The sequence below is a fragment of the Eschrichtius robustus genome, chromosome X, assembly GCF_028021215.1.
Source record: "Eschrichtius robustus isolate mEscRob2 chromosome X, mEscRob2.pri, whole genome shotgun sequence".
Classification (NCBI taxonomy): domain Eukaryota; kingdom Metazoa; phylum Chordata; class Mammalia; order Artiodactyla; family Eschrichtiidae; genus Eschrichtius; species Eschrichtius robustus.
In genome coordinates, this window is record NC_090845.1 from 38,001,706 (window position 1) to 38,029,104 (window position 27,399).

The 27,399-nt window shown below is 57.3% G+C and overlaps 1 protein-coding gene and 1 long non-coding RNA gene across 12 annotated transcripts in view; one reads left to right on the forward strand and one right to left on the reverse strand.

Annotated features, from left to right (window-relative positions):
- Positions 1 to 27,399, reverse strand: part of BCOR (BCL6 corepressor) — a 114,694-nt gene that overhangs the window by 36,637 nt on the left and 50,658 nt on the right. For 3 of the 9 annotated variants that reach the window (XM_068532973.1, XM_068532971.1, XM_068532972.1), the window contains exon 1: positions 6,948 to 7,694. The exons of 2 other annotated variants lie outside the window; for them this stretch is intronic. The gene's annotated coding sequence lies outside the window, so the exon portion shown is untranslated. Of the gene's footprint in view, positions 1 to 6,138; positions 6,209 to 6,947; positions 7,695 to 7,939; positions 8,001 to 8,517; positions 8,536 to 27,399 lie in introns of those variants that run through there. 4 more of the 9 variants (XM_068532962.1, XM_068532970.1, XM_068532967.1 and 1 more) reach the window with 4 other exon arrangements.
- Positions 18,883 to 26,324, forward strand: LOC137757007 (uncharacterized). Of its 3 annotated transcripts, none has more exons than XR_011072287.1 (3): positions 18,883 to 18,959; positions 24,401 to 24,476; positions 24,946 to 26,324. It is a non-coding gene; the product is annotated as an uncharacterized lncRNA (long non-coding RNA). The 3 variants fall into 3 exon arrangements; XR_011072286.1 differs by having other exon boundaries at positions 18,885 to 18,959; positions 24,398 to 24,476; XR_011072288.1 differs by having other exon boundaries at positions 18,885 to 18,959; positions 24,398 to 24,476; positions 25,095 to 26,324.

The following is a 27,399-nucleotide window of genomic DNA, read 5'->3' on the forward strand; positions in this document are numbered from 1 at the left end:
GGCGGAACCGGGTCCTCACCCCTCTAGCCAGCCAAACACGCCCCGGCGGCCCGGCAGCCCCTGGCTCGCAGCCAGTGGCTTTCTCTCTTTTTTAAACTTTCCGGCCTTGGCGATCACCGTCGATTGGGACAGGATTTCCAGCCCCCGCCTCCCCTCCTCCACCCCCTCCGTGCAGGCCCTTCCAACCTCCAGGGAGGTGACCCCCGCCCCTGGGCACCGTGAGTCCCTGGCCCCGGCAGACCCTCCCCCGCCCCCGCCACTTGGGCCACCTGGAGCGATCCGCTTCCCAAAGCGATCGGCGTCCAGCCGAGTCTGGGACTGCTGCTGCGTCCGGGGAGGAACCCGCAGCCTCCAAAGGTCCGGGCCTGCTCGCGGCGGCATGCAGAACCGCCCCCTACTCTCGCTCTCTCCCAAAGACCTGACGCGGGGGTTGGTGGGGGGAGAGTTTAAGGCCTGTCTTTTTAAAAAAAATTTAACTCTTCAGATGCAAGAATTTGGGTGCCCTTGGCATGGTTATGAGCGCTCGGGTAGAACAATAGAAATGGGGGGTGCCGGAAATGGTGCAGGAAGACCCCTATAACCCTATAAACCTCTCCTCCCCCTTCGCAGTTACTATTAGCATTAAAAGATCCCAGTGCCTTCAATGCAATAGTGCCTGTTTATAACTTTTCCCTGCTGGGTCCCCATACCCTAAACAAGCCCCCTCCTCACGTTTTGAAATCACCAGGGCAAAGATCGCTCCCAAATCTGTGACCTCCCGAAGCTCTCACCTGCTCTGCCCCTGGCACCCTGACCTGAGTCACCCTCTTCCCCCCAGTAGTTCCTCTGGTTTGCACCTAGACAATAAATTTAGTTTAATTTAGCTTCCGGTCTTTAATTTTAGCAGGTCTCCTTTTTGCATGCAAATCAATATGGCAATTACCATCTAAAAGCTCGCCCAGCCCCGGGTCAATGTAAATTGATCATTGTCCGCCTTCCACAAAATAACACCGGGAGTCTGTGATGCATAATGAGATTATACTGGAAACTGTCTTTTAGATCAAATTATATTTTATGCTGTCAGGATCTTCTCCTAGCGGACTTCCCCGCTAGTCTAATCACGGGGCGCCGGAGCCCATGGGTGCTGAGGGGCGATGGCTGGCCAGGGAGACATGGTTCTAAGAAATAACAAAGTGCGGGGATCCCCCCCCCCACTTCCAACACCCTCGACTAGGGGCAGGCGGAAATGAGCCTGCGCTGGGAAAGGGGGCCTTCTACAGAAACGTTGCGGGGGAAAAGCTCGTTGGTTAATTCCCATCCAACAGAAAGTCAGCTATCCCTTCCGGAGGAACACATGGGGGGCAACCAGCGAAAGCCGTCGGGCCGGGCTGGAGGTTGGGAGACGTCCCCGGCCAAGTGCTCGGGGCACAGGCGGCTTGGCTGCCACGGGGGTGGCCTGAGAAGACCATCCACTCCTGCCCCGGCTGCTTCTCAAGCCAGCGCCACCATCTAGGCCCCGGCAGCGCAGCCAGCCTTGCAAACAGACGGAATCCTGCCGGCCGTACACTCGGGCGAAGCAGCCCGGTCGGGCCGGGGCCGGCTTCGGCCTCCCCTCCCCTGACTGGGCGAGGCCCCTCCAGGCCCGAACCGTGTGAGCCGAGGGCTGGAGGCCTCCAGCCAGGAGAAGGTCCTCCCGCCCCTGCGCGGCCCCCGGGGCACGGGTGTGACCCTGGAGCTTAACAAAGGGCCTTCAGAGCTCCTTTCGGCCTCGGGCTGGCGGGGGAGGGGTGGGGCCAGCGGAGAGGGGGGCGGTGCGGCGGCCCAAGTGGACCCGTGAGGCCCCCCGCCCCGCCGGGCTGGGTCGGCCGGGCCCGGCGCCCTCGAGGAAACCACCGAGGTGGCATTGCCGGGGCTGCTGGGCACTCCCGAGGACCGTCCTGGGGTTCGGGCGGTTCGGAGGCCGGCGAGCCTCCTGCCCAGCCCCGCGGCCCGGCTGTCGTGCCCGACCCAGCGCGGGCTCCACCCGAGTGCGGTCTTCCCAATAAAAGCTGGAATTCCCGGCTGGGCTCAGACAAAGAGGGACCGCGGCAAATCGACGCCGCGGGCAAACCAAACCCAAGCCGAGTTTACGCGCGCGTCTGGGGTCACAGAGGCGCCTGCTAATCCTCCCTACGCTGGCCGTCCCCGCACGGTCTCCTCAAGGGGGAAAAAAAAAAAGGGAAAGAAAGCATACCTCCCCTTGATTCCGCCCAGAGGCCGAACTTCGCACTTCTTTCGGTTCAGTCTCTATCAGTTCACTAGGCCCTGCGCCACCTTAGCAAACAGGACTGAGAGGAGCGCAACATCCCTTGCTCCCGACCCAGAGTGCAAAGCTACTCCTCTTTTTCCTCCACCATCCATCCTCTCAGGGTCAAGAACTCAAAAACCTTTCAGAAATCCTCCTACCTGCTCAAGACATACCCTCTTCCCCACTCTAGATGGGAAGAAACTATAACCAGAAGCAATCTTAGTAACTAAGGGCCATCCACCCTTAGCTAGGCACCATTGCCCTCAGTTTCCCTCTAGCCAAAGACACAGTATTTCCCAGTGAATGAGTGTGCGAATGTGGTTGTGTGGCCCACACTTCCGTGCCCTGGCTCGGTCTCACTGGGCAGGAAAATCTTCATCAGGCATTGAGGAGTTTTTGTCATTCAGCCTGTGTATCTAAGCATGGATGTATGCATGTGAATGCTTTTTGTGTTTCCAAGTGACCCTCTTCACACCTTTAAATGGGCTTTTGTCTCTGGAACGAACTTACAGAAATTCTGCTCCAGTTTCCAGCTCAACAAAGTCTGGGATTTTCTCCTAGAATCTCGCTCTAGGTCTCAGTATTTGCATACCCATGTTTACATTCCTCGCGGCCAGTTCTTTATCTCTTCTGTATCTCTTGTTCCATGTGGGCATCAGAGCCCAAGTGTCTTGATTTGTCTCAGCACATGTCATTCAGGCACACATCTTAATCTGTGCATTCCTGTCTAACACGTACACCTCCCCACGACTTACATTCTTGCTTTGCCTATAATGTGGCTCGTTCCTAGACCAATATGGGTTTGCAGTTTAATGTAACTAGAGGATCCCCTAAGACTACAAACCCTAAAAGGGAGAGGAGGGGGAAGGAGAGAGGAGTGTGACTAATGATTCATTTTTCTATAGGGTAACCCACCCACCAATTTCTACCTCAGGGAAAGAACGAGACCAATGCCTGCAGAGTTGTATTAAATTTTTAGACCAATTCAATGTTGACCCCATGTATGTGTATACAAATGATCGATCTTGTACACATCACTGTCCAACTCCTGTTTGGAGGCTGCCTCCCTGCACATATCTTATTTGAACTCTCCACAAGTTCATGGTTAAAAGTGTTTTTATTTACATAGACAACTCAAGGACCCCTTTGCTCTCTCCGATGCATACCTGTACACACTGGCCAGGCATTTCAGGCTTGGGTCTTTGGTCGGCAGCACTCTCGGTCAGAGGCCCCACCGACTAAAGCTCTGAGCAGACCTTCACATACTGGGCCGCTGGGAACATTAAGGTCTAACCTCTGCATCTCCCCAACTCAGTTCCTTAAGTGAGGGTGCCCACTGTGTGTGTTCACACCTCCCCCATTGAGAAGTATCGGGTCAAATTAGATCACCTAGCAGCTGCGTTTGGTTTGTCGAAGAATCGAGCCCAATGTACCAGGATGTGAGATTGCATACACAGAAGAGAAAGGAAAACCCTAAGCCCAGACTCCCGCCTCCTCTCCCCAGGGGGCTACTTTGCCTCCAGGAATTTCTACTACACTCCCCACCCCCACTCTCCCTACCGTCTTTAAAGGGTTAAGAGAAACCCTCGCAGCCTTTCCTCCACCCTGGTCGCTGGGCCCGCAGGCTCGCTCGCTCACGGGAGTCTGCCGCCGCCTCCGCGGCCCGCCCCCCCCCCTTCCCGTCCTTCAGCCGGGAGGGAGCCTGCATGCCTGTCTAGACCGATCTATCACAGGCACACCAACAACACCCGCGAGAGTGCGGAGACCCTACCCAGGTCCCCCTGCCCGCACGGTTCCCGGCGGACAGAACCCTGGAGCGTGACCGCGCCTGCAGGGTCGGGGTGGGAACCTACGGGCTCGGGCTGCCCCAAGCGCACCGCGGGTCCGCCCCGGCCCCGGCCCCCAGCGCTCCCGCCGGCCCGGCAGCCGGGGCACAGTCACAGCTCTGCGCGCTGGGCAGTCCTATTTTTATCTTGTCTAATCCCAAACTGGGCGGGGAGCACAGGCGTCGTGCTTAGAGAACAAGAGATAGGCGAGGGAGGCGGGGAGGAGCAGCCAGGCAGCGACGCGAGCGGGAGCGAGTTAAAGACACAGTCGAAGCGACCGAGAGCAGGAAGAAAGAGCGGGCTGAGCGGGCTGCGCGGGCCTCGAGGCGCCGCACGCAACGCGCCGCCCGGCGAAGTTACACTCGCCTCCCGGTCGCCCCTCGCCGCCCGTCCCTCCCCACTTCCCAGCGGCGCTCTCCGCAGCCCGGGCCGCGGGGCCCCGGCCTGTGTGGGAGGCAGAGGCCCGGCCGGCCCTGCAAAGGGCTGGAGAGAATCGCTAATGAGCTGTGCGGCCCATTGATCCGGAGAACACTTCCTAATTAACTCTCAGTCACCTACTGGTGACAGCGCCTCAAAGGACAGCGCTGGGGCCATCCGAGCCCCAACCCCGACCTGCCCGCGGAGCGCCTGGCGCCCGAACCCCGCGCGCCCCCCCTCACTACCCCAGGCAATCCCGGTGAGTGGCGGCGTAAACCCGCACACTAAAGACCAGCCTCGGATTAAACCTGGACGGCATATTAATCACCGCCATCTCCCCCCTTCCTCCACGCGGTGAAATCGTGCCCAAAATAAACACGGGAACCAACACTGCAAAGCCCAGACCAGATAACAGGTCGGGGGTGGAGTGGGGAAGGGTCGAGAAGCAAACGTATTTTCCAAGTGTCCACGTACAGGAGTCTCGGAGGCCGACAATTAAAATGCCTTCCACACAAGCAATTCTGTTGGCCAAACCGAATCCAACACCTCGTAAGGATTGATTTCGGCCCGCGGTGTCCGTTTCCAGTGCCACAGGAAGTGTCAGATGGCTAGAAATACCCAAGTCTGTCTGCGTTCACCACCCACCACCTTCTGGGGTGGGCCATTTCCTCCTCGTTTTTATTCCCAAGTCATTTTAAGGATTTTTCTCCAGAGACTACCCCTAGAATCAAATACCACTACCCCTCCTCTGGCCTTCTCTCAAAAAAGAAAAAAACAAACAAAAAAAACAGCTAAAACCCTGAGCAGTCTACTCTAGACACAGGAGGCTGTACGAATACCTATTTGAAGCGCGCTGGTTTCTTTTTTTAAGGTTTGTTTTTAAATACACATAACCCTCCCCCCTCCTTCGCTCTTCCATCCCCCCAACCCCCCAACCCTTTAGACGCCGGCGGCGCGCGCCCTCGCGCGCGGGCACTCACAGCCTCTAGCTGGAGATCGCGGACTTTCTGGAAAAGATTCATTAACAGCAAATTAAGCCTCGCCCCGGCCTCGGCCTACACGCGGCCAGGCTCAGCCGTCTCAGGGACCCGGGGACGTGCCCACTCGGGAGTGCAGGCGGCGGGAAGCCCGCCGGGACCACGCGTGCCTCGAGCCGCCCTACTCCGCACACGGCGCCCCGGGGCTTGCTTGGTAAACAGCAGGAGCACGTCGCCGCCGCCCCGAGCCCCCTAGTTGGCGGAGGCTCTGCAGCGCAGCCGCCCGCCTGCTCCGAGCGCGGGCCCCGCGGCGCGGCGGCGCCTCGCCCTCCCCGCCTTGGCCGAGGATCGCGCCCGGGTGCGCAAGTTCCTCTTCGCCCTCAGCCTCTGCGCCGCACGCCCTCCGAGTGGGACCAACTTCCTCCGGCCGCAGACTCGCACACGCCCTACAGGGCTTTCCACCAGACTCCTCGCTGCCCAGAGGACGACCCAGGTCTCGCCCCCCCGCCCGCCTCCGCCCCCGCACGATCTACCCCCACCCCTGGGGTCTCACAACTTAAAACCAACCCCACGACGTCGCGGGGAGGTTGGGGGTGGACCAGGGTGGCAGATTAAAATTTTAAAAGAACATTTACAAAACAAAGCGTCTGACCTGGCTGGCTGGCTGGCGGGCGGGCCGAGTCGGAACCCCTCGCTCTGCTCGATTTCCTAGTATTTTTTTTTTTTTAATCCACGTGATTCACGCTTTGGAGCAAGCCAAAAAAAACCCAAAAAACAAAAAAAACCGGGACTCCCCTCCCGAGTCGCGCGGCAGCGGCGGCAGGTCGAGCTCGGCTCGGCCCGGGGCGCCCGCCACACACACCCTCGCGCACGCACACGCCGTCGTTCCACGAGCAAGAACGAGCTGCCCCCGGAGAGGCGAGACGAGGCAGCGGCGGCTGGGGGTTTTTACAGTTCTTTCCCGAGTCGAAAAAGAAAGCAGACGGGAACCCGCCGCCCTCCCCTTCCTGCTAGCGAGCTAACGCCGAGCCGAGCTTCCCAGCTTCCAGCCCAGCTCACCCCCCCGCCCCCCCGCCCGACTCGCGGCGCTCAGCGACGACCGCGCTCCCGCGCACACAGGCACACACTGCCTGCAAACTTCCACTCCGCGAACTCCCTGCTCTCCTCCCAGCCCCCAGGGGGGCGGCAGGCCCCCCCCGCCGCGCCCCTCCCTCCCCGAAGCCCACGCGGGGCCGCTTAGGTTGGCTGCATTTTTAATAACTTACAGCTAGGAAATAAAAACGAAAGCGAGCAAAGCAGCCAAAGTGAAGCGCGAGGCACAAGCTTCGAGGGGTACGCGAGAGTCAGAGGAGCCACCCGCCGCTAGTCTGGGCCCCGAGGGAGGGGGCCGACTGCAGCCCGCCGCACGCACGCCCGCCAGCCCGCGCGGCCTCCCCGGGGAAAGGTGTTCCGGGCACTGACCTGAAATCCCCGGCCGGGGAGTAAGCAGGGAGCCTGCGATCCGGCGCTTTGAAGTTTTCCCCGGAGCAGAGTCGAGGCGGCGAGGAGGAGCGAGGGGAGGTGGGGTGGGTGGGGAGAGGTGTGCGGGGTTGGAGGAAAGTGGGGTGGCGACGTTGGCGATGGGAGAAGGGGCCGGGCCGGGGAAGCGCGGCGAGCAGCAAAGTTTGCCGTCCCCCGCTGCCCGCAACCCGCTCGCGGCGCCGCGCTCGCTCGCCTCCCTCGCCGTCTGCTGCCAGCCGGCTGCCCTCGGGGTCGGCCCCGCCGAGGGGTGGGCTCTGGGCCGGGTGAGGGCGGGGCAGGGCGGGGCGGGCTCAAAGCCTCCGGGCAGGTGGCGACAGCCCCGCGCGATCCTCCAGGCTCCGGCGGCTGGGCCGGGCTCGGCCGGGCTCAGCAGCTCTCGCGCCGCCGCTGCTGCCGCCCGCGCTCGGGCAGGAGCCCCAGCGCCATGTTGACGGTTCGCCGCGAGCGCCCGCTCGGGCTGGGTGTGTGAATGTGTGTGTGTGAGTGTGTTGGCCAAGTCTTCCCTGCGCGGCGACAGCGCGGCTTGGGCTCCCCGCCCGGCAGCTCGCGGGCTCCCCCTCCGCCGCCGCTGCCGCCTCGCTCCCGCTCTCGGTCGCGGTCTGGGCTCCGGCGCGTCTCCCCCGCTGCCGCCGAGCTCGGTCCGCCTTCAGCAAGGAGCGTAGCTCTGCCTCACCTCGCCGCTGGGAGCCCAGGCTCCGTCTGCCGCCGCACGCCGCGATCCCAACGCGTCCCCCCTCCCTGGTTCCCTCCTCTTCCTCCTCCCCCTCCCTCCGCCCTCTCGCCCGCCCTCCCTCCCTCTCTCCTTCCCTCCCTCCCAGCAGCCGCCTCCCCTCCCCCCGCAGGCGCAGCGCTCGGGCGACAGCCGCCCGCCCGCCGCCGCCTCCAGCTCTCGCAAGTTTGAGCTCCCCAGCCTCCGCTCACCCTCCGCTCACCCTCCGTTGCGGCGCCTGGGCGGTGGGGTTTCGGAGGGGTGATTCCCCAAGAAAGGTTTGCCCGAGTTTCCCCAGCCGTCATCGATTCCCGGCGCGTTTCGCCTCTCTGGGTCCGAACCCCAGACCACTTGGGTGGCGTCCCCCTCGCCCCTTGTCCTCCCCTCCCCCGCTCGGACCGAGTTGGCTGCGCACACCCCGCCCGGGCGCGCGTCCTGGGCGAGCGAGAGACCGACTTGGGCGGCGGCGGCGGCGCGGGCGGCCCGCTGATCCTGAGCCGAGGGGATGGGGGGCGGCGGGGGCGGCTCTCCCAGCCGCGCGCCGAGACTCCCCTCGCTACCCAGAAGGCCAGTGGAGGACCGCAATTACCATAAAGCGCCTAGCACTCCGCTCAGCCAAAGCTGTCAAACCCCAGCGGCAGCCGCCTCTGCCTCCTCTCGCCACCAGCGCTGCGCTCTCCCGGTCGGGCGTCCCCTCCGAGACCAAGCAGAGCCTGGCGAGTGCGCGTCGGTGCCCATCCCCACCCTGGGTCGCCCCTTCGTCCCGGAGAAGCCCTTTCCCATTTCGGTGTCAAGAGCTACCTGAAAACACCACCTTGGGCAACGGTGGCCGTTCCGCCCGAACTCCGCGCCCGAGTTCCCCGGACGTTTCGATTGTGTGGGAATTGTTTGGAGAGGCGGGGGATGGAGGAGGCAGCCCGTGGGGCACAAGGAGGCGGGGGTGGGAGCGGTAGGGGAGTGGAGATCCACCAGAATTTCTCCCCGTTCTCGGGCTTTTCACAGTCTGCATCTCAGATGATTAGAGGGTCTGTCCTGGCCCCTCACCCTTGCCTCGGGAGATTATCTCCCGCGTTTTATTTTCCTTGGCAGGGAGCAACTTTTGGCTTACACCGTTCGCTCCATAAATTTCCACTCGGTAACGTCGTGCTGATCGGAGCTCGGCGGCGGCGTACAGCCTGCGCCCGCAGCAGTTCAATTCAATTGACACGTATTGAGCTTCTCCAGCGCACCCGGCGCGGCGCTGGGCGCGGGGGGAGGGCGGGGGCAGGCAGGCGAGAGGGGGAAGCGGAGAGGCGAGGTTCCGGCCTCCCCAGAGCGCAGAGCCTCTAGGGCGAGCCGAGAAGCCCCAGTTCGTGAAGCGGGCGGGAAGGGGTGGGAGTGGGGGAGGGGTGTTCCGGCCTAACCGGGCCCGGACACCGCCGCAAAAGGTGACCCCACTCCGTTGCTGGATAGGGTCTTTTTATGCTGAACGTGGGGGAGTCTCTTTCTGCCTAAGGACAAGATGGTGCAGGCTCGATGAGAACATCAATCCGAAATGGAGGTGGCTTGTAAATCCACACGGAAAGTTTTAAAATATCCTGGAGTGTCTCCATGCCAAAAATAATCAAAAGCATCTCAAGTTGATTACTAAGTCAAGGTCAAGGCCAAAATCAGCTCTAGCTAGCAGATCCCTTTAAAAAAATTAGACTTAATACTGACTGCGGGACTGGTGTTAGGTGCGATTTTATTTATTCTGTTTTAGTTCTCAGTACATAGTTATAAAAACAGCCCTTTTCAAAGCAGAAGTGAAACATCTCTACCGTTTGAAACCCGAAACTTCGGGCAGAATTAAATCTTCATGCTCCAGAGCTGCTTAAAACAACTGATGCAAAAGACAGGCGGGCAAGTGCCCCTGTGAGCAGTTCCCAGCCCTGCTGGGCCGCCACGGCTTCCAGGACCCGTGCCTGCATAATGGAATGTACGCCTTTTTCTTCCTGGTCTCTCTGGAGGTGGATGTCTCTGAAGGCTAACCCACACATTTTTTTAATCTCCGGTAACAAGCAGAAAGACACCTGGACTATTATGCTGTAAAGCTATTTTTTATAAAGACATTTTAGGGCCAGACATTAAAAGTTATTAGACTGAACGCATGCACGTTACAGACACAGCTGGAGAAAAGGCCTCTGGTTGTGTGTTGTAGCAACATTTCTTTTTGAAGCAACTCCTTTTATTCAAAACAAATCTAAAATAACCGGGAAGACTGAAGTTGGGTATTTGTGGGGAAACACTCTGAATGCGGTTCCAGGCAAGGAGGCCGCTGTGCCACTGTGGGCCGAGAGGGAGAGCTGGCCTGGGTGAGTGCGGAGCCGTGCCAGGCTCTTCTGGCTCAGTTAGGCCACCGCAGAGACCCTGGCCCCATGCCCGGCCACCTTCTCTCCCCTTCCCATGCCTCCCCAACTCTCCCCCCAGGCACAGGCTTTTCCCGGAGTTGAAAGTTGCGTGTAACAGTCCAGAACTTTTGGAAAATCCAGGAACCAAGTTAAAACACGGAGTCTGCTGCCTCTCCGAGTCCTGTGGCCTCCCGGGGCTGCTGACAAAGGGGCCTGTTTGTCTAACTTTAAAAGTTAAAATGAATTGGGGAGGGGGGCGGTGCCGTAAATGCGAAGGGGCCAGAGGAGGGCTGACTGTGGGAGAAATTTGATGCTGGAGACAAACAGACCAGTAAATTCGCCTTTGACGTAATTTGCAGCATGCGCGAGCGCGCGCGCGCGCGCACACACACACACACACACACACACACACCCTTTTTAAGGAGTCTTGCCTCCGTGGTATCCTTGGTGGGATTAAAAGGTTTCTCTTCCATCTCCGAGGGATATATTTTGCAACTCTGTGGGACTTTAAAAAAACATCTTATTAAGGCAGTCCTAAGAGGCATGAATGTACGTGGGGGGAGGGGGTTCATGACTCACTGGGGATTAAAATGTGAGATTTTTCCTGGGGTGCTCTAAGGTGGAGGAGGGGGAGGGAGTTTACACCTATTGGCCCAGTTAGTTGGCATTATTCCAGGGAGGAGAAGCGGAAAGCTCAGGAATGGCAGTCCCGTCTTGTGTCCTCACTTGGGAAGGGGCTCTGGGAGTGGGGACACTGTGGAGCCTGCAGCCTATGCGGGCCTACTCCTGCTCCCTCCTCCCCTGCCCTCCCAAGAGTCCCTCAGGAGCTGACCTGGGGGTCAGGCTGCTACACTCGGCACTCAGCAAGGGGAGGATTTCAATGAAAGCAAAGGAGGAGGCGGCGGGAGAGAGCCAGCGAGTGAGCGCAAGGGAGGGGAGGCCGCACAGGCAGCGGAGAAATAGGCACAGAATGGCGAGGTGCTTCCAACTGAGCCGCAGGGCCACTCCTCTCCCACCTGCCTCTTGTCCCCTGGTAAGGGTCTCCCAGTTATAACCTATGGCTCTCGGGCACTCTCCTGCTGCGGATTCTATCCAGCCTCTGCAACTGGACAAGCAGGTTGGCACTTCCGGGGAGCAGGCCTGGAGCCTGGTCGCCCTTTTCCTGCCAGGCTGACTGTGTAAGGTCTGCCAGGCCCTCTTCCACACCTTCAGTCACTGCCCAAGGCCTAGGGGAAAGGCCATGCATCCCGTGGTGCGGTTCTTACCTGGTGTTTGGGGGACCCTGGGACCCTAACATGGTGCGTGGGGTTTGTTTGTAACATACTTGCAGGAACTAAGTCATAAAGCTCTGTAGGCCCCGATGGCGCTCTTCAGAGGCTGTTCTCACGTCTATGCCACTGGTTATCGGAATAGGTGGGATTTGTGTGATTACAGAGAATGCATTTTTACTCTATATAGTGTGAGCTAGCCTGTCAATGTTAACTATTTTTAAAAACACACAAACCTACAATAACAGTCTTCCCTGGTCACTTTGCAAAAGAGCTCTGGGCTTACCAAGTGGCACTTAGAAGACCCACTGGCCCATCTCCCAAGCACAAGGCATCCTTGTCCCAGGGATTTCACCTATCTGGAAACATCAAAAGGTAGCTGCCTTCCCTGGTAGGAGTCTGCTAGACTTAGGGGTCTCCAGGTTGAAGACGGTTGCTCTTTCTGTCTAGTCTTTGAACGGTTACTGGGCGTTTGTGGGAGGAGGGTCCAGAAGGCAGGCCCAACATGGTAGTAGCAACTGCCTCTCAGAATTTCTGGTCTGGGTTAGATTTCAGGCTCTGACCAGGCACCGGTGGGTGAACTACCGCTGACACTGAGGGGCTTGCTGGGTAGACGGATGTCAGCCGAATGAGCATAAATACTGGCGGCTTGGGAAGGCCCCGTCTTGCGCCCCACCTGGCCCCTGCTTAAGAGCCCTCGAAGCCACCGAGCTGGGCTGGATGCTTCTGTAGGTAAACTCAGACGCCACGTCCCGCCCCGGCTGCTTATTTAGCGAGGTGCCTCCAGCTCATATTTTACCCAGTCGGGGTCAGAGAGTGGGAACCGCGGGGAGAGGGGGCGGAGAACACCAACTCCTCGCTCGCAGACCCAGCAGGGCGGCCTTCCGCCAGAGCCGGTTTATTTGCAGCTTCCCTCCTCGGTGGCCGCGGGACCCCTGCCGACATGCACCACCCTGAGCCCCTTCGCGGGCACTATCCCGGGGACTGGAGGGATCTGGAAGGCTCCGCCAGCCCCTCGCTCGGGGCAGGAAGGGAGTACCGCCCAGCAGATGAAAACGCGGCGCTGGCCTGTCCCTAAGTACCTCTGAGGCCACCACAAAGTCGGGCGCAGAGGTGAGTGGCGCGGGGCGGTTGCCCCGGGAAGGTCAGCCAGGGAGCAAAGCTTGGGGCTAGCGCAGGGCTGGGGATTCCAAACGGCCTAATCCGCTGCACTGCCCCCCCTCCCCCTCCCCCCTCCCCCCTCCCCCCTCCGGGTCCAATCTGCTCGGCCTTCGCCCGCGATGCTCCCCCCCATCCCGGCGTCTCCAGTAAGTTGGCAGTCGCGCAGCCCCCGGCCGCGAGCGCGGGGCGGGGTGGGGGGGTGCGCAGGGTGGTTTGTTTTGCGAGGCCTGACAGAACCTTCTGTGTGCGGCGGAGGGAGGAGGCTAATGCATAATGCACAGCGCCTGGAAGCCCGGCCATTAGCGGCCTGTCGGTGACACAGACAAACGACTGAGAGGGAGGAGATCCAGCTCGCTCTGGAGTTTAAATATACCAGCGTGGAGGGGAAACGCCATGATTTAAAAGTGTGTGTTTGCAGACACTCGCATATATTTTAATGATTGCCAGCAGGCCGTGCGCCCCAGCCTTGCATCCCGCTCCCCAAAAGGGGGACGTGTATGGGGGGGGGGTAGGAATGAAGGCAGAGTGAGAGGCCTCAACCCGAGACCCACCGCTAGCTTCTGAGGGATGAAGGGGAGAAGAGGTTGGTAAATGCACCAAGGAGAAAGTGAGGCCTAGGGAAGCCACACGACCCAAGGCCATCCCCAGATTTTTTTTTTAAAATCTGGCCATCGAGCCTTCCACCCCGGACTGGACCTTCTACGTTGTACTAAAAAGAAAGGCCTGGGCGAAAGATTAAACCCTACTACCCCGGCTTCCCCCCAGGCGCCCACATTTTTGAATCTTCCCTTTCCACTGACAATCCAGAGACCTCCTTCCTCCCCGTTTAATACACCAGTGTTTTTTAGCAATTAAGGCGAGAAGGGGGTGGGGATAAAGATAAGCCAATTTTTTTTTCCGCCATGCAAGTGTGAAAGATAAGATAACGCTAAGCTGAGGCAAAGCGGCTGCTTACAACCTCCCCTCAGCGATTTTGATCGGTCACTTCTTATCTCACAAAAATGCTCCTTTCGAAAACTGCATCAAAAAAAGAAAAAGGCTGAAGGAAAGCATTTTCATTTGGAACTGACATTTAAAACTCACCTTCTCTACACCAGCAACCCCCTCCCCATCCGCGGGGCTCCCCAGGAAAAGTCGCACCTCGACTACAGGGTTTCAGGCTTTCTCGTGGGGGGCAGGATTACTAGTGTAATTAGGCTGAATAAAACCAGGGATGCGTGATGAGGATTTATCCTGCATCCAACCCCAGGCTCGCAGCCGGGTTTTCCTTCTCTGAGTTCCTGATCGCTGTTTGTGTTTCACCATCGCGCTCGTGTGTTAAAACTAAACAGGTAGTTATATTTGGGAGGATCATATAACTGTGTCAACACGAAGCGGTTGTTAATGCGAAATAATAAGAAACTCTGCTGATCTTTACAGGCCCCTGTAAAGGAAGGAAAAGGCGTCATGCGCCCCGGAACCCGAGAACTCTCAGCCGAACCGGACTCTCGGGGAGCCTTATAAAATTCTTTTCTCGCACAAACATCTCACCAAGGGGTTTCCGGAAGGCTTTGTATTTGTTGAGGGAGGTTTCGGTATTGAACTCCAGGCCCGCAGGGCGGCCTGTAAATTCCCCCCAGCCCAGCCGCTGGCCCCAGATCGCAAACATCAAGGCAGGCGCCCCAGGCTGAGTTGATGAGCCTCTGCGCCCACCTCCGGCTTACAGCTCCTGAGCTCCCACTTCTTCACCCCCCATCCCGGGCTCGCAACGCGGCGCTGGGCGCACACCGAGTCTGCCCTCTCCGGGCACGACCTAAAGCCCGGGGCTAGCCGCGGCCGGATAGTCCCCGGGGAGCCGAAACCGCCGAGCGGGGAAACCCCTCCTCTCGCCCTTCCGCGAAAAGCCTGGCCCCGGCGTAGGCGCCAAGCAAACGGGCATCCGCTGACAGCCGGGCCTCACGTAAGGCCCACACGCGTCCCATTAGTCAGCCTGAGTTCCCCTCGGGCGAGCAGTCTGGCGCGGCCCCAAGGCCAGGCGCGGGCGGGGAGGGGGTGCGGGGCCGCGGCGAGCTGGGAGCGGGGCGGGGGCGCGGGCTCTGCGGGGCCCGGCCGGGCTCGGTTCCGCGTTCCTGGGCCCGCGGGTAAGCTGAGCCGGCGGGGCAGGCCGCTCCCTGGCTGGCGCCGAGGCGCCGAGCTGCGCTTCACGTGCCCGCCATATCAGCGGCGGCGGCGGCGGCGGCGAGGACCGGGGGCAGGGAGGCGCGCCACAGCTCCCGCGGGGTCTCCGGCCCCCCTTCCCCCGCCCTGCGGGGGGCTGGGTCCGGACCACCCCGCAGCCCCCATCCCCGCGCCGGCCGAGAGCGGCGCTGCCAGACGCCGAGAGGCTTCTAGGGCGCCGTTCCGAAAGCTGCGCGGCGGCGGCAGCCAGGGGAGGGTGCTCCTCGCGGCCGCCCCGGGAACTTCCCAGCCGCCCCGCCGCCGCCGCCGCAGTCACCGGGACCGGAAGCCCTTGCACCGCCCCGAGCGGCCTCCGCTGGCCCCTAGGGCTGTTCCAGACGAGGGCTGGTCGCGCGTCACCTTCGATCCCTCCTAGTCCCAGGCGGCCGCCCTTGACCTGGGGCATCCCCATTTAAACCCGGAGGACCCTTCTCGAGGTCCAGCGAGACCTTCCTCTATTACCGCCATCAGCGCGGCTCCCCCGGCAGCTGGGACAGGAGGGGCGCGGAGCCGCCACTCCGGCCGGGCAGGAACACCTGCTCCCGGGCCCTGCAGCTGGGCGCGTGGTGCCGGGAGAGGCTGTCTACTGTTGTGTGCAGAGATCGCGGAGGAGAAAATGGGGCTCCGAAGCTCAGGGCCAGGCGCAGCCGCGCCCTGGCCGCCCCCAACTCCCACCCTTTCTGTGCGATCAAGCCCGAAGCTCGGGGACTCGGGTCTCCCTGAGGGTCGAAGGGCCGCCACCCCTGGGATCCAGCTTCTGGCCTCAGGAGGTCGTTCGCAAGACAGATGGGGCAGAACCTGTTTTGGGAGTCTTCCCGGTGTCCGCCCCCGCTCTCCAAACCAGACACACTCATCTCCCCTCGGCCCCCATTCTAGCCTCCGGCGGGGGACGAGAGTAGGTCATGGCGGCACTGGTACGGGGTTCGGACTTTGCCACTCGGCGTGGGCAGGGCCGATGGACCCTCCCCATCTCCTGTGTGCCCAGAGGAGATCGGGCAGCCGAGATGACCTGTGCCGCTTGCCCTGCCTCACCCCCCCCTCCCCCGTCCCGCCCTCCCCGGAGCTCCTGGCCCAGGGCCCGGCCGGGGAAGGCGTTGTTTTGCCAGCGGGAGCCGAGCGAGTGCGCAGAGAAAAGCCTCCCTGCTCTAATGAGAGTGCACACAGCGCTGCAGCGAGGAGGATGATTACCCGGCGGGCGGGGGGGCGCGGGGCCGGGCCGCGGGCGGCGTGTGCGGCGGCCCCGCGGGCCCGGAGTCCCCGCCTGTCTGGCTGCTAATCGCACGCTTTCTGCTGTTACGGAGGCAGGCGGGAGCCGGCGGCCGAGCCCAGCGCCGGCGACTCGGCGGGTGACACGGAAACATGGCGCAGCGCCCCTCCCCCGCCCGCCCTCCCCGCGCTCCCGCCTCCCGCCTCCCGCCTCGCACTTCCTCCCGCCCGCGAGGCTTTTGCAGTTCTAATGCTCTGCTGTCCGCCCGGCACCATTACGCTAGCAGCCGCTTCTCGGCCGCCCCGCGCGTCTCTTTCCCTTTTGTTTTCGGGGTCTATAGAAAACGTTTGCTTTTGTCCCGAGCTCTCGTTAAACCAAACTTGTGGTGGCAACGGAAGGCGGTGCGGGCGGGGAGGGGCCCGGGGATTTTGGCAGCAGCCGACCAGAGCGTGGTGGAAACTTCTCTCGCTGGGTTCCCCGCCACCCCGCCTTCCCCCCTCCCCTCTCACACACAGGCCAGCCGGCCTACCAACGCTTCCCCCCTTCTCCCCCTGAGAGGCCTCAGCGCTCCAGGAAGGAGGTCTGGGCTAGAGGGACTGTGACCAGGGGTGAAGAGCCTAGGGTGCGTATCCGTGGGCCCCGAGTTTTTGGCACTCGGTGACCTCGCTCCTTGAAGCCTTGACTTGCCTCTCCCTCCCTTTGGTCATTCGGGGCTTTGTATCAGCCGATGGAGAAGGAAGGGGAGGGAAGAGAAGAAAGTGGTTCGCGTGTGTGGTTTTTATATTAAGGGTTTGTTGGAATCTCTCACCTCCAACTGTATAGCCTCTTTTATAGGATCTATGGCGAGAAGGGGGAACGTGGGCCCCACGGCGGAAAGGGTCAGAAACCTAGGCCTGGGAGCTGGATCTTACTCTGCTGCTCGGCTCAGCTACAGACCGGTCCGCAAGCGGGGTGGGGGGGACATTGCAGAGTGGGGAACGGACAGGAGGGCCGGGTCCCTCGATCCAGGAGACGCCAAACGTCCCTCCCCCGGGCGAGAGCGCAGGTCCCCCTGGCGCGCTCCCCAGCCCAGAGCGCATGCCGTGGCTCCGCACCGGAGCTGCTCAGGCGGCAATTTTTTAAGCCTGCAATTAAGCGAGGCGTCGCCGTGTCCTCTGCTAGTGTCGATCCTGTCAGTCGCACATGGCCTTGGTGCTCCGGTCCGAGGCCCCGCGATTAGTCACAGGCTCGCTTCGCTCCTTCCCTAATCCGCCTCTGCAGGCAGCCTGGGGACGCGGCCGACTTGGCGGCGCTGGCAGGGAGCCACTGCGCGCGGGGCGGGCCGCCTGGCCAGTACCAGACCCGCTCTGCCCGAGCCGGCGCGGGTCCCGGGGTGCGGGCTTGGGACTCCCTCCCCCCTTCACAGCCCCCAGGCTGGGGCGGCGGCGCCCCTCCTCCTCTCGCCCCACTCCCGGGCCTGCGAGATCTATTTGTGTGGTGTCATTTGCATAAAAATAGGACAAGTGTTTCAGTGCGTTCGAACGCGGGAGGCGAAATTCTTATTGATGTGTCTGTGTGGAGCCCTCGGTTGTCGGAGCGGTTTGATTTAGGGTGTTTGTGTTGCCTTCCGCGAGAAATGAGAGGAAATCCTGCGCAACGCCTTCGGCGGCCCAGCCCCCCCAGAGCATCCCCCTCTGCACGGCCCGGAACGGTCCAGCGCCTGGACCCCGGCGCGCCGAGTCCACAGCGAGCAGGCTGAGGGCCAGGCGGGCGACCCATTATGACTCATAAAACCGGGCGGCCTAATCACCAGCTGCCAACCCGTTTACGTGTGGCGCTTCCCAATGTTCCCTTCGCCCGCCCCGGGCCTCCAGCAGGTTCGCCCCGGACACGGCTAGAGCCGCTCAGTGGGGGCTAATCAAGTGGTCGCTCGTTCCCGTCAGCAGCGCGGCTTCCCTTCCCGGGCGACCCCCGCGCTCCCGGCCTTTGCGCTGCTCGCCAGCAACTCCTCAGCTTGGACAAATAGCTGGGAGGGCGCCGGCCGCGCGGAGCCAGTAAATCAATCATTAACTCCCCGGCGAGGCCTGGCCAGGGGAGGGAGCGGCGGCCAGAGCCGAGTCCGCGGGGCGAGAGCGAGGCCCCCACCCCGGGTTGGGAGCCGTCCACGCGCCAGCGGACAGGGTGCGTGAAAGTGGGTCCCCCCGGGGCTTCCAGATCCCCTCCAGAAGCCTCCGCCTGCCGGGCCTTTCAAGCCCGCACCTCGCCTCGCCAGTCAGGTCGGGTTACTGTGCGGCCCCCGGGCAGGCTGGAACATTAACGAGCCGCCCCGGGCCTCGCGGCCTGCTCTCCCCAGGAGAGCCTGCCGCGCTTGGGCAAGCTCCTCGGATCCGGTCGGGCTCCTCCAGACACTGGCTTGCCAAACCAAACCGATCGCCCCCGTGTCGACTAGTCTCCCAGCGGCACCCTCCCCACGGAGCCCACCGTGGGGCGGCACGCAGGGGGTTAAAAGCTCCGGTTCGCCCTGGCTCCTCCGCGGCGCTGAGGAAACGCTGATCAAAGTGCTTACAGGGAAGGAAACACACACGCACACTTGGGCCTGGGTCGAAGAAGAGCGACTGGAGAGACGGCTTGGGAGCCGCCTGCCTCGACCCGCTTCCCACACTCCCGGGAACGCGACGGCGGCGGCGGCGGCCCGCGCGATTCTCTCCGCGGAGCTCGGCGCGGCGGGGCCGGGAGGCCGGCGGGGAGGGGGATGGAACGAGGGGGCGGGAGGCGAGCCCGGGCTGCGCGCCAAGAGGCCCAGAGCCGCAGATTAGTCACCGCTCGGCTGGGCGCTCACGGGTGCGCCCGGGAACCGGGAGGGCAGGCGTCGGCCCCGCTCCACCGGGCTCCCGGGGGCTCGGCGCCGCGGCGCGGGTGCCCCCGCCCCCACCCCTGCGCGCGCCCGGCGCGGCTGGATGAACTCTCGGGGGCTCGCGCTGCGGAGATCCACTTGTCAGTTCAAGGGCAGGACAGAAACTCTGCAAGAAGAGTCTTGCGAACAGGAAATTTCTCATTGACAAGGTGCTGCCCCTCCCCCACGCCCGGCTTCAAAACAAAACAAAAACCCGGCGCGAGCGGTCAACGCACCCAGCCCGGGCCCTCCGTGGCCTGCGCCCCTCCGCCGCCTCGGCGACCCCCGCGGCTCGGCCCCGGTCCGGGGAGCGGAGAGCTCGCCGAGCCCCGGGCCCCAAGCTCAGGCGGCCGCCAACAAACAGGCCCGGCGGGCAGGTTGGGCTCGGGTCCCGCCGAGGGCGCCCAGCTGCCACCCTCCGGGGCCCTGGCAGGGTCGGGCGGGGGTGCAGGGCCCGGGAGGTTCCGCGCCTTCTCGGGTTATGAACCTGGCGGAGCGGCTTTGCGGAGCTGGAGGCCGCCAGGTCAGCGGCTCCCCGGAGGCGTGGGGGCGGGGAGGCCGCGCGGCGCCGCCGACTCGGTGAATCCCGCTGCGGGGACCCGGGAGAGCGGCGAGCTCGGCCTGGCAAAGTTCCTGTAGAAACTCCACGTTTAGAAACTCCAGCGGCGTCGCGGGAGTAGGGGTCGAAGAGGGCGCGCGGGGCACGCGGGGGCGGCCGGCACCCGCTTTGCACTCCCGGGGAGGGGTCCCGGGCCCCCAGGCCAAGGCGAAGTCTGGAGGGCGGGGACGGCCGGGTCCCCGGCCCGTTCTTTTGTGTCTGCCCCTCTCTTTTCTCCACACTCTAAAGGAGATATTTAAACCCGTTTCATTTATTGAATTCAGCCAGGAGAGGAAGGCTGCCTTTTTAGGGACCCTGATATTCAGGGTAATTTCGTATTTGACACATGTAAATACTTAGTACTCTCAGGTAAGGTCAAATTATTTATCATCTTAATTTATATTTCAATAGGCCTACAATTTAGAGGCGCGAAATGCCTCCTTATGAATCATTATGGTCTATTAGGGGAAGTAATGTATAAACAGCACTATTTGGGAGGGAATCACTTATGTTGACATTTAAATGGCTCTTCAATAGTTAAAAAAAAAAAAGAGACATTCGAGTGCCTTTGATTAAATATACAATTTACACGACCATCAGCAAAGCCATCAGGAATATAAATTCTTGGGATTTTTATTTATTTATTTCCTTTCTTCCTTTCTTCCTTCTTTCCTTCCTTCCTTCCTTTCTTCCTTTCTTTCTTTCTTTCCTTTTCTTTTCTTTCAGCCTTCCAGGGCGTGCATGTCATTTAATCCCTATAGGAAAATCCACAAATTCCAGGCAAAATATCATTCTCCTCTCCTCCAGCTAATGGTTTATCAAAAACCCAGGGAATCACCGGAAGTGTGAGCAAATTCCACCAGCAGGCACCCAGTGGGATGTTTATAGACCTTTATACCTCAGTAACAGAATCAACCACTTTCTAACAATATCACAACTGATTTGTGAAACATCGTAGCTTCCCTGCTGGAGTGGAACCTTCCTGAAGGCCTGTGTCCATTCATCCAACCTGCTGTTCCCACAGCACTCAGCACAGGGCCTCATACCATTTTAAGTCATCCTCCTACACCTGCTAAAATATCACTGGCAGAGGCTCTTCCTGACTGCCTCCCTCCCCCACCCTCATGCACTCTTTATTGAATTACTCTGTTGTATTCATTCCCTTGAAGCATCTTCCATCTTTAGAATGCCCTTCTTTAGCCCCACATCTCCTTCCCCGGCTCCCTATTTATCCGTTCCCCTGCACAGCTGTAGTTCTCAAAAGAGGTGTCTGCGTCCATTAGTATTTCCATTTCCTTACCTTGTGTGCCCTCTAAAACTCAGCTCGTTTTGAAGTTATTCTAAAATATTGGTATAAATTACAGCTTTGTTTGTAACAGCATAAGATTAGAAACAACCTAAATGTCCAGCAATGACATTGATGGTTCATGCATACAAGGGAACATTCTGTACCTATTTTAAAAAATAAAAATTTGCTCTGCAGTATTGATAGGGAATGACCCCTAAGGTCTATTGTTAGGGGAAAACCATAATGTGCAGAATGGGTGTGTATAGTACGTTACAGTTTGAGTACCTTACAGTTTGTGTAAAACACAACGTAGAGGGGATACAGACACACGTTTGTCGGTACATTAAACATCTTCAACACTGCTGGGGAAGATTAAACATCTTCACCACCCTCACCACCACTTTCTTTATTTTCAGAAATGGGAACACACTGCACAAGCTGTTCCGTACCTCACCTATAAAACTTATTGCTACATCTTACAGATCATTTTCTATATCAGCACTTGGAGATGGGCTCTGTCTGTGCCAAGGCCTGTGGAATTTCACTGTGTAGATGCATCATTTATCACACTCTTCAACCCACACTCTTCAACCTCCACCCTCCCTAGCTATTCTGCAGAAAGGGCTCAAGATCACCTGCCACTTCCTTGTTGCTGGAGGGTGGGGATGCGGGGGGGGGGGGGTGTGTGTGTCAAGCTTTCCTTGGCCTTGGAAGCACTCAACACCCCTGACCACTCCCCACTTGAACTGTTCTTGGCTTCCCAGATACCACACACACATGGTTTGCATCCTACCTCTGAGTCTCTTTCAGTCTCTTTCTGGACTCTTCTCTATGCTCTACTAGTTGCCTTGGGCCTGGGTCCTTCCTTCTCTCCCCCCTGCCCCAACCTCATCCAGGCTCATGGCTTTAAATACCACCTACTTGCTGATGACCTGATAACCCTTCAATTTGTTTTTCCAGTTCCAGACCCCCATATCAAACTGCAGACCTGACATCTCAATTTGGCCATCTATGACCAGCTTCATGATAACAATAGTGAACATTTGCAGAGTGCTGGCAACACTCTTCTAAGGACTTTCTAGAAATTAACGATCAATCCTTACAACTACCCTCTGAGGCAGGTAGAATTATTATCCACATTTTACGGATGAGGAAACTAAGGCAGAGAGGTCACAGAACATTCCCAAAGTCACTCGGAAAATGGTGGAGCTAAGATTCAAACTCAGTCAGTCGTAGAGTCCACTTTCTTTGTCACTCTGCTTCATAGCCTACCTAAAACTGAATTTTAAAAAAATCAACTAATCTACAAATATTTGGGGGTATTTACTAAATGCCAGGCCCTGCAACAGGTCCTGGGGAAAGAGTGGCAAGCAGGACAAACTGTCCCTTAAAAAAGAGACCTGCTCTTCCCTTGGGACCTGCCCTTTGTCCCAATTCCCTTCCCTATGGCAGAAAATGTCTCAACCACTTAAGTGCTTAAAGCAGAATCTTGGGTGTGGGAGGGAAGGGGTCATTCTAGACCTGTCTCCTTCATCTCCCACCTCGCCTTCCTCCAGTCTGATGGCAAGGCTAACCGATTCTACTTCCAAATGTTCTATCCAGTCAACCTACTTCTTCGGATTCTCCCAAATCCACCTTGGCCAGGGCACCATCTTCTTGCCTGGATTAGCATACAGGATTACTAGTCCCACTGTTCTCTGTGCTGCCACTCTCACCCTCCCCCAACCCATCCTCCACATGGCAGCTACAAAGGTCTTTTGAGAAAAAAAAAAGCATGTCACATGTCACTACCCCACTAGTTCCCACTGTACTTGGAACAAAACCCAAACTCCTTAACAGGGCTTCCAATCCCTGCCACCTCATGCCTTGCCACTGCCTGCCTCACCCTCTGAGGGCCAGCACACATGGCCCTGTTGTTAATAGGCTCTGAGCATTCCTCCCTGGGCTGTCATCTCCCCACCGAGACTGTACGCTCTGTAAGGACAGGGTGCGCCATCACTGTGTACTAAGTTTGCATCAATATCCAGGAACGAACATGTAGAAACATACTGTTCTCATAATGTTGTTTGTGGCACATTTGTGGCACAATGCCTGGCACATATAGATGCTTAAAAAAACACTTCATTTATTTTTTACTTTTGGCCTCGCCACGCGGCGTGTGAAATCTTAGTTCCCCGACCAGGGATCGAACCCGTGCCCCCTGCAGTAGAAGTGCGGAGTCCTAAACACTGGACCGCCAGGGAATTCCCCCCAAAATACTTGATAAACAGTAAATGAGTCACTGAATGCTTCATACGTTTTTGCTAACTCTAATCAATATTCTATATCATGGCCAGAGAAGAAACCAAGTTCAAGAGAGCAAAACAAGGGGCTTCCCTGGCCGTCCAGTGATTAAGACTCCGCCCTTCTAATGTAGGGGGCACGGGTTTGATCCCTGGTCGGGGAACTAAGATAAAAATAAAAATTAAAAATAAAATTTTTTTTTTTAAAAAGAGAGAGTAAGATAAAATTAAAAATAAAATTAAAAATAAAATTAAAAATAAAAAATAAAATTAAAAATAAAATTAAAAAAAAATAAAAATAAAAATAAAAATAAAAATAAAAAATAAAAAATAAAAAATAAAAATAAATAAATAAAAATAAAAAATAAAAAATAAAAATAAAAAATAAAAAATAAAAATAAAAAAAAAAATAAAAATAAAATTAAAAATAAAATTAAAAATAAAAAATAAAATTTTTTTTTTTAAAAAGAGAGAGTAAGATAATTACGGGCATGTGCTTCAGGAAAAGCTGGGTGTCTGGGCTTGCAGGGAGTAGCTCTGTAGTTCTGGTGAGGACCGAGACCTAAGAAATTAGGAAAGTAAAGCATGAGGCCAGAGGAGCCATTATCGCCTGGAGAGGCTCATGGGAGCATGGGATGCAAGCATACAGGTTTTTGTCAGAGGATCCAGGGTTCCTGGGTGTGCATGCTGAGGGCGGGCCTTGGACGTTCCTATCCTTGCTAAGTGCCACAGAATATCAGCCCCAGGAGGTGAGAGAGGGACGTCCTAGCCAAGAACAAGACAGAACCCAAAGCTCCTCAGAGTATTTTGCCTGTTGCCAACCACTTGGTCCTTACTTGGTGGCAAAAGATTGAGACCACTCTTCCTCTCCAGACCCTCAGAAACCAGAAGAGTGGGTTCTGGTCACAGGTGACCTTGGGCAGTCGGAGTTCTTCTCTCAGTCCCCTGCCGCCGTTTGACTTTGAACAGTAACTATGTCATTATGATGCATTTGATAGCAAAGCAAGTCTTTTTTAAGGATGAATAATTCCTCCATGATAAAAATAGCTACTGTTTATTGAGGGCCTTAGCTCTTTTCAGTTACTTTATTAGGTAGATTCCCAAGTTACCTCACCAAAGCCCCAAAAATAACCCTATGGGTTAAGTATTATGATTCACATTTTACAGCTAAGGAAACTGAAGCTCACAATTGCCCTCCCCATATATATAGCTAATCTAACTGAGTTTGGCGATGGGGATTCTACCTGACTCCAAACCTGGGCTCTTTCCAGTAGAGTAACTGTTTGTCTCCCATGCATATGCACTGTTCCCCCAAACCTTAAACTATTTCTGGGATCAGATCCTACATAGCTTCTCCAATCCTGTCCCTCTGGGGTCGTCTTGCCAACTTGCCAACTGGAGTAAATATCATAAAAGGAGTTTGTTTCTTTCTGGGATCAGCAGGTCTTGGCTGATCTGCTGTGTTCACCATGGGAACCTAAGAATTTATCATCTACGTGAAGAGTTGCCTTCCTCTCAGGTAAGCTTCGAAAAAATGAGGGGCCAAGTTCAAGGGAAGGACTTCCTCCCCAGAACAAGTAGATTGTCTAGCTCTGTTTGGAAAGTTTCTGCACCTCCACCAGTACTAAATTATGGCTCAGTGTTTGGTGAGATTATAAACCACCTTGCCCTTTCAGACTTCTGGGCAACGTTTTTCCCAGCTTTGGGCTTTGATAAAGATTACTCTGCTCTTACCATGGGGAGAGCTAAAGCAGGGAAGAGAGGATATTGGGAGAACCCACTACACAGCCCGTCTGAAGTTCTTGAATTTGGGGAGGAGGAGGGCCACTAGCCCTTTTCAGCTCTTAGGAGAAGAATAGCTAGGATTTATTAAGGGCTCACTATCCACCAGGCACAATTCTAAACACTTTATATGCATTACTAATCTCATTTCACATATGGGAAAACTATCCCATAATAAAGGTACTATTATTATCCCCATTTCACAGATGAGGAAACTGAGGCTTAGAGGATAATTAACTTGCCTGCTTGCCTGGACACTCATTGCCTGATTCCTAGAGCCTAAACTTTGATCCATGCAGTCTTTCCAACTCTCCAGGCACCTGTGGTCAACGTCATTACTCTGCCAATTCCACAGGTGCATCATAATTGGGTGCTTTCTTCGGATCTAAAGGAAATGGCCTTCACTGCATGCTGGCATGCCAACAATGCCCTCTGAGGACATGACAGCAGTGAATTTGTCCCGAAGGTCTCTCTGAGATGCCTCCTGTGTTCTGTCGCTTTCCAAGATGCAGCCTGTTCAGGGTAAGCAGAAGCTCTGGGATGATCCCCGTGACAGAGTGTGGTCATCCCTGCCCTGGTCTCTTTGACAAAGCATGCTGGCCAGTCGGTGGATGCCCTCGCCAGTTCAATGCCAGTGGCTGCGCCGGGACCTTCCTGACCTATTTGCTGGCACAGGGAGCGTGCAGGAGGGAAGATCAATCTCCAAGATAATTCAGGTTCTGTCTTTCTTCAAACCAGCCTCTGTCCTCTGCTCTAGCTGTGCCGACAATGATTAATGCGCCACCGACTATTTCCTTTCTTCAGCTTCTCCCTGGCTTTGGGGTTTATTTCACAGCCGTTGCCAGAGTTTCTCCTCAGCAGAGAGTAAATACTCGGAGATTGGAGCACAGCCCTTGGTGTTACTCAGAAAGCGTCCCAGGCAGCAGGTGGCACGGGGCCATCCCTGGAGGAGGTGATGCCACTGTTTAGGGCTCAGCGCTAACCCACCACCTCCACCAATGAAAGCCTAATCTTTTAATTATTCTGAAAATTCCCAAACTAAGGATTGCAGGGAAGGCAATTACTAGGATTCATACGGTCTAGTCCTCATTTGTAATTATATATTATTATTTTTCTCCCTACTTTGTTCCAATAATGATTTAAGGCTGCTTCCAAAGATACACAAAACCCAGCAAAGATAAATAGAGTGGGACGTGAATTATAATGTCATGCCCACTCACAACCTCTGTGCCCCGTTCCACATATAGAACTGAGTTCATAACGCCTTTCAAAAATGAGGTAATTGGGACTTCCCTGGTGGGGCAGTGGTTAAGAATCCGCCTGCCAATGCAGGGGACGCAGGTTCGAGCCCTGGTCCGGGAAGATCCCACATGCCGCGGAGCAAGTAAGCCCGCGCGCCACAACTACCAAGCCTGCGCTCTAGAGCCCGCGAGCCACAACTACTGAGCCTGCATGCCACAACTACTGAAGCCTGCATGCCTAGAGCCCGTGCTCCGCAATGAGAAGCCACTGTAATGAGAAGCCCGCGCACCGCAACAAAGAGTAGCCCCCGCTTGCTGCAACTAGAGGAAGCCCGCGCGCAGCAATGAACACCCAACGCAGCCAAAAATAAATAAATTTATAAAAAAGGAAAAATGAGGTAATTCTGCTGTTTTGGTGGCAACACTAGGTTCTTTGTAAAGCAAGGGGGTGGTACACAGTAATGAAAGGACCGGGGAGGGCACAAGAGATCCCATTTCTAATGCTGGTTCCCTCGGTGTGTGACCTTGGGCAAGTCACTCACCCTCTCTGGACTTTGGATTCTAAAATCCTCAAATGTCTCTGCCCATCTCTGAGGCCTCCCCACCACCATCATCACCATCACGCAGGTGGAAGCCAGTACTGCCCATCTAGCATGAGGCCCCCTAGGAATTACTATTAGAGAAATGGGTTCCCAGGAATACCTCTCTCTCTCTCTCTCTCTCATAAACACACACACACACACACACACACACACACACACACACACACACACACACACACACACACACACACACACACACACACACACACACACACAGAGAAAAATCTTCCCGGACACTGGAACAATGGAACTTGAATGATCTCTTCCCCTAAGGCAAGAACCCTTTCTGATCTTTAGCTAAAGAGACACTTCTGGGATCAGGGTAGCATGGAGCATGTCCTTCTCAGAGGCAGGGGTCTCTCCCTCCCTCAGGTGTGAGCTACTTTCCTTCCTCCTCCTACGGTTCAAGATCCTCTTAGAACTCCGCCCGACTCTCCAGATCCAGTCTCAACTGCCTTCACTCCCTCCTAACCCCATTTTCCATTTGTTTATCAATTCCAGCACCTAACACCACTCACCTCAAGGCCGCCAGGAAGACTGATTTTAAAATGCAGGCCCGCCTCAAAAGCACGCTCTCAATAGGATTCCATTTACCTCAAGTTTTAAAGTGGGCAAAGCCAATCTAAGGTGTCAAAAGTCAGCCTAGGGGTGACCTTGGAGGAAGGGGGACAATGGAGAGGGGTATGCCCCTTGGGAGGGGGCACAACAGGGACTTCCGGGTGGGGGGCCTGGGAACACGCTGCATCTTGATCTGGATGCTGGCTACACGGGTGTGCCCAGCTTGTAAAGATTCATCAAGCTGTACATTTAGGATTTA